Raw genomic sequence first — 6,993 nt, 5'->3', positions numbered from 1 at the left:
TTGGCACGATGTTCGACGTGTCACACGAGACTGTTTCTCTTTCACTCCTTATAACTGAACTCCTCGTCCGCCTATCTTCAACTTCCTGGCCGCTGTCGCACGAACGTTTTGTTTATCGGCGAACGTCGCGAGAGCTCCGTCGTGCCGCGGCGATTCGTCGCGCTCGGCAACGCGCGCACGAAAATGAACGAGACGGGGGCGGATTGAGAGATACGTCGCGCTGCTGGCTTGCTAAAGAGAGACAGAAAGAAAGAGAGAGAGAGAGAGAGAGAGTGTATGTGTATGTGTGTGAGAGGGAGGGAGTGAGAGTAAGTGAGAGAGAGAGAGAGAAAGATATAAGGAGGGAGACAGAGAGAAAGAAAGATAGATGGAAGGAAAGAGAGAGAGAGAGAGAGAGAGATCGAAAGAAAGAACGAAAGATAAAGACAGATATGTATATGTATATATATAGTGAAAGAGAGAGAGAGAGAGAGAGAGTTTGCGAAAGGGATGGTGCTTACTTGGGTTAGGGTGGGAGAGGTTGCTTCCAACGAGCACGCGCGTGGTAAGATAGAGAGAGATAGACAATTCGCGCGCTTGCGTTTTCAAAGAGAACGAGAAGAGAGAGAGAGAAGTAAAATCGTCGAGACGATACGATGCTCTTCAAAGTTCTCGGCCGATTGTCGGCGTCCTCGTCGACGTGTTCGTCACAGTCGGTCGTCGTCGTTGTCGTCGTCGTCGTCGTCGTCGTCGTCGTCGTCGTCGTCGTCGTCGTCGTCGTCGTCGTCGTCGTCGTCGTCGTCGTCGTTGTTGTCGTTGTCGTTGTCGTCGTCGTCGTCGTCGTCGTCGTCGTCGTTGTCGTTGTTGTTGTCGTCGTCCAGCTCGTCGTGACTTCGTAGACGATTCAACGACCAACCAAGACGTAGCACGCCCCGTTCCTCTTCGGCAATGCGCGCGCATTGGTTCGATAAATGTGAAAGGCGAACGTCGATCGTCGGGGGTGGTAAAAAGAGAGACGGGAATAGGGAGGAAAAGAGACGAGAGAAAGAGAAAGGGAGAGAGAGAGAGACAGAGAGAGAGAGAGAGAGAGAGAGAGGGATGAATCTTGTTGAGGAAGAGGGTACTGCGTTAGGGACGAAGGGAGGAACGTCGTACGGAAGTCCATGATAAAGTGTATACGCCCTGAGATTCCTCTTTGAAACATTAGCAATCCTGATTCTTCTTTTTCGATATTATCAACAATGTTAAGTTTCTCTAAGTTTAGTATGTAATAATGAATTGAAGATATTATCGAAATTAATAAATGTATCCTTTTGTTTTTTGTTTCTTTTCTTTTCTTTTTTTGTAGATTTGTAATTCGTCAAACACACAAGAGAAAGAAAGAGAGAAAGATATGCAAGTCGATAATTGTTTAAGTTTTATGGTATTTTTCATTTTCAAATAATAATCAAAGGTAATCTTTTAAAATTTAGTCTTTCTCTCTTTCTCACATAAATATCTTAAGAGTATTTCCCTCTTATGCTTCATCTCTGGCCTCTTAATGGTTTTCTACGTAGATCCTCTTGACTCAAGGTAGGTCGAGATTTTTGCGTCGAGAGACCCAGAAAACAGAGACTAACCGGAAGTCTGCAAATCTCTTATTCTCTCTCTCTCTCTCTCTCTCTTTCCCTTCCTTTTTCTCTCTTCTTCTCCCTCTCTTTTTCTTTTTCTTTTTTATGATCCTGGAATGGTCTATATACTTCGTTATTAATTTCCAGCACCAACCTCGAGGCTTGATCCACATAAATCTTTTACGTTTCAGGTATTAAATAAAGAAGGAAGGCTCTTCTTTTTTAGCCCGCAAGGTTTCATCCTCGCTCATACTACGTCGTATGTACCCTCTTCGATCCCTCGACGGCGTCCTACGCGTTTATCGACTTCTAAATAAAAATGCTTTTCTTAGACGATGAAAAAAAAAAAGAATAAAATAATCAACGTTTCACGACACGCTACCAAATCCTTTATTTTCTTTTTTTATTTCCATTATTTTTCATCCTTGAAATATTATAAATCGATTGATTATTTTGAATTTCTCTGTTTATTTTTATAACTTCTTATTAAAACACAGAGAAGCATGAACTCGAATGTCACTCGACTTCGCTTTCTCTAACTTTCGTATACTCCAACGCGAAAAGTTTTCTGACGTTATTTATATGTGTCTGTACGTATATGTGTTTCTAGAACATAGGTATTACTGTCCTACTTAGAAATAGTGTAAAATCTTATTAGAATCAAAGATATCAGAGTTGGTGTAAATTTGTTTCACCAACTGTAACAGTCTGATCAAGAGGAGAAATAACTACTTCAGTATCTATACGCTCCTATTAATTGAGTAAGAAAATCACTGATCTATTGATCTATTTAGAAGCTGCATTCGACATAAAACTGATAATAAATGATGAGATTAATGTTGGAAAAATTGTTGATGACTATTTTTATTATAATAGAATACAAGTATTATTATATAAGATAAATAAAATAAATAAATCGAAGTGTATATATATAATACACAGACGCGAAAAATTTGACCTTATCAATTTTCCATCGAACCATTAAAACTTCCTACGAATTTAGCGAATAATCTAATAAATTACACTCGATCGATCGATTAATATCAAAGTATAATAAGTACTTGATTGTTTGAAATTCTCCGAGGAAAAGAGCACGTCGACGTTTCGATGGAATAAATTTGAGAAAAATCAGAAGGGAGAAAATTTTTTCTCGAGAGAAACGCAAGGAAAAAAAGAAGAAGAAACGAGAAAACAAAGGGAAAGATTAAAATCGTCAAAGTCGTTTGAAGAAATACGTAGGATCTCTTGTATTCAGACGATTGAGGAGGGTCAAGGATATTATTCCTTATACGTTTCGTTAAATTATTCGTTAGTACTTTTTTTCCCTCTCTCTCTCTCTTTTTTATCTTTAGATAAACAAGAGATTCATTTATATCGGATGATTTATTTTCGAAAAATTTTATACAATAAAGTTATATGCATGTTTATTAATTTTCAACGTATGTAATAATCGACCGAAAGCGAAGTGAGAAATTGAGTTTGTCAGTGGTTATTGATTTCTTCGCGTATTTTAAAGCGAGAAGAATAAAGGAGAGAGAAAGAAGGAGGAGAGGAATCGGAAGGATTTAATTATCCCATTTGCAAACGCAAATTTGCATCAGCGATTAATCCCTTTTATATCTTGACGAAAAATTTCTAGTAGTTTCAATCTCTCTGTCTCTACCTCTCTCTCTCTCTCTCTTTCTCTCTTAATAAAATAATTTATGAAATAGAAAGTAGGACGAATCCTTATAAGAAAATCTGTCGAATTGGCACGGTGAAAGGAACATCTAGATGAAGATGAGAAGGATATGAAAACAATTTTGGTTAAAGAAAGAGAGAAAAGGGAGCAAAAAAAAATCGTTTGGTAAAACTCACCAAAGAAAGCTTTTGGTCTAAGTCTCTCATCTTTAAGGGATTTCCCAAGTTGTCTGACCCGAATGGGATTCTCCGAAAGCAGTTTCGACCCTGAGTTGGACACATGGAACGACGATTTTAAACTCTATGCACCGAGCTATTAATTCGAAAGTAGGATGCAAATGAGAAGGGAAATATGCCAGTGAATAATATTTTCAATGGCTCGCACAAAAACTTTTCCATCTTTCGTGACGTGTATGATATCGCATGAAAATAAAATGTTTTTATAGATAATTTCTTTATTCTCTCTCTCTCTCTCTCTCTCTCTCTCTCTCTCTCTCTCACTCTCTCGTTTATTTTTTTTTTTTTTAAGAGGATCAAGAAAATTTCGTTGATGTTATGGACTAAACACAACGAAACATTAGTTCATTGATTTCTCAACGACACATTGTCGACGTGGTTGCATGTCGACAAGTAGTAAACCATACGTTTCGTCGAACGCAATACGAGGAATTCAAGCAATTAATTACTCAGCTCTACACTCTCGAAAAGATTCAACGTTGCGTGCGTAAAACGAGACGATCGATATTTTGCACACGTAGAAAGGAAAAAAGGACAAAGAAAAAAAAAAAGAAATAAAAGGAAAGGAAAAAAGTTACTTCAAAAGAAAATACTACGATGTACTCTCGACGCATTTTTTCCTTTTGTTTTCTTTTTTTTCCTTTTTGCCTTTCATAAAATTATAAGGATGTTCTGAATCAACGAAAAAAAAGGGGGAGAAAAAAAGGGGAAAAAACGAGAGTAGAAAAACGTACAAAGGATAAAATTATTCCCAAATGTGAGAGTACGCAATGACGAAGGTTCGATTGATAACAAGGGTGATGCGCGAGCGAGTTACATGGGGTGTGGGGGAGGGGTTGTTGCAGAATAAAAAAAAGAAAAAAAGAAGAAAAATAAGAAAAAAGAAAAAAAGGAGTCACACAGGTGTCAGGTCGGAGCTGCTCTATAAAAGCGATCTAAAAATACGTTCGTTCGCTGGTGTCGCGTTGGCGTAAAATCGCGGCTCGTTCACGCGGCATGTCTATCGGTGTGACCCCAATACGTAGAGTTTCCCAGTACGTACATAGACTCTATAAAAAAACATACGATCTTTTATCGTCGTCAACAAATTAACGAGAAGAGACAGAGTAAGAGAGAGAGAGAGAGAAAGAGAGATAAATTGAGATCGAATATCACGAAAGAAATTATACTCCAATATAATCTGTAACTTTACGATCATTTTTAAATAAATTTTGATCTAACTTCGATAAAACTTATATACTGACGGCCTCATCGTGCATAATACTTAATAAGTAGTAATACTTATCTTGATAAAATACTCCTTATTATCTTACTTCGTCATATGAATTTAATCGACACGTAGGTATACAAGATGACGAGACTCTTGACGGTAATCTAATTAAATAGACTGTAAAATTAATAACGTCAAAGTATTTCCATAACCGTAGTCCTCTCCAACATCGTCGTTGTCGTCGTCGTCGTCGTCGTCGTCGTCGTCGTCGTAGTCATCTTTCTCATAGTCGATGAGTTTTATTATAGAGCAAAGCCCTGTACTTAATTCGAGCGTTAATACTTTATATTCGATACTCGCTCTGAAACTTTGCCTTGCTCGAGAATAGATCATTATGTTTAGTCTGGAAATAATAGAACGCGACATAATTAACAAGTCGGCTCGGAATATATCGTGTTTCTATTATATCCAACATGAAAAAATGTTAAACCTAATTTCTTCCTTTCTCCTACATCTTTTTTTGTTCTTCTCAACCTATAAATTAGAATAGAACGACAACAAGAACGATAATAAAAAACAAAAAAAAAAAAAAGAAAAGAAGAAAGAGAAGAAGAAAAATAAAAAAAGAAAAGAAAGAAAGGGCACGTGTATATAATAATTTAAAAATGAATCCTTCAAGAAAGGAAATGACAAAAATCGCATACTCGTCTTTAAAACAGCTGACGCGTACGAGTAGTAATGCGAGTGAGTGGCTCAGACAGACAGCACGAAGAACATCATCCCCTTTAGAGAGAGAGAAGGGGCTCCAGACAGACGAACACCCTCCGGGCAACACCCTACCAACATCCCCCGCATCCCACTTCAATGTCGGCCGTCCCATCGCCATAGCAACCCCGTTGGATTCAGTAGGCATCCTAAGCAACCGTTTCAACCCCTCCCTCTTTACTTCTTTCTCTTTTCTATCCCTTTGATCGCTTTGGGACCTTGTGGCTACAGATTTACACCGAAACACTTCACTCCCTCTGTCTCTCTCTTTCTCTATCTATCTCTATCTATCTGTTTCTTTCTTTCTTTCTCTCTCTTTCTTTTCTTTTTATTCAAGAAAAGTCAGCTTGTTTCACGAGTCTCGATTACGTTTAAATCTTTCGAGTATTCATACAGACAGAGAGGGAAAGAGAAAAAGAGAGAGAGAGAGAGAGAGAGAGAGAAATGTGTTCACACTTTTACGAGTACTCCTGTCCTGAAAAACAGAATGAAAGAAAAGTATGAAAAGTTAGCCTACTTGTCGACTCTTTAAATAACGAATTTAATCCCGATCATGTTTGTACTTTCATCGTGAAACCTTGTCCAGTTTAATAATAAATATGCAAATATATTACTAAACTACTATTCACTACGGTCTAAGTAGTAACCTACGATTCTTTCGTATCTCGTCAGATGAGTCAACGAGCCGAACGTTTTTTCTCTTTTCTTTCTTCTTCAAATTACTTTCCACTTATTTTGTTATCTCGACTGAATCGAATTTACGAGGACACGTAGGAGGAAGTCGTTCTTGATCATTTAAAGATCTTCCTAGATCGTAGATTCTTTCAGTTTCGAATCGTCGTCTCATCTACGTAGTATACCGTCCTGAAACGATTTCATAAAGTTTAGTTATATATTTCTAATAGAACAATGTTTATTGTTTTCATAAGAATTCAGATATTTTTTTTCTTATCCGGCTCGTTGGCCGTTTTAATTATTGCTCAAGATGTTAACACCGCATCGTTCTTTCCAACGAAAGGAGGAAATGACTCTGGTTTGGAGTTAGCAGCAAAGATAATCGACTCGACGTCGTTTCATCCGGATGCAACTCAGGCTTCTTCGTCTTTAATCCCACAGCAACTCTTACCACCGAGTTATTATCTTCCTGGTAAAAATTTGTCTCTTTCTCTCTTTTAAAAATACGATAAATTGTGACAACAATAAGCTTAAAAAAATATATATATTATATTATATTATATATCAGAGTGAAGAAAGAATTGATAATTATTGCCAGTTGATAAATATTTAACATTGAATTAATTATTCATCGACCCATTATCGTTTTAAGATTAAATTAATTGACAATAATTATCGTGTTAATTTTTATAATTATAAAGATCGACTTTCTTGTTGATTTATATATGTATGAAAAAAGATACAAGATCAAGATTCTGATTTAATTAAACGTACGATAATCATTACACCGGATGATATAAGTATTTAACGTATAATTAATTACTCGTCGGATTCATT

The 6,993-nt window shown here is 37.0% G+C and overlaps 1 long non-coding RNA gene across 1 annotated transcript; it reads left to right on the top strand.

The window, feature by feature from the left end:
• Positions 1-866: 866 nt before the first annotated feature.
• Positions 867-1,963, top strand: LOC127070793 (uncharacterized). Its single transcript, XR_007784698.1, has 2 exons — positions 867-982; positions 1,781-1,963. It is a non-coding gene; the product is annotated as an uncharacterized LOC127070793 (long non-coding RNA).
• Positions 1,964-6,993: the final 5,030 nt, after the last annotated feature.

The sequence above is a fragment of the Vespula vulgaris genome, chromosome 19, assembly GCF_905475345.1.
Source record: "Vespula vulgaris chromosome 19, iyVesVulg1.1, whole genome shotgun sequence".
In the NCBI taxonomy this organism is placed as follows: Eukaryota; Metazoa; Arthropoda; class Insecta; order Hymenoptera; family Vespidae; genus Vespula; species Vespula vulgaris.
Note: the sequence above shows the minus strand (reverse complement) of the source record. Positions and strands in the feature narration are given on the sequence as shown.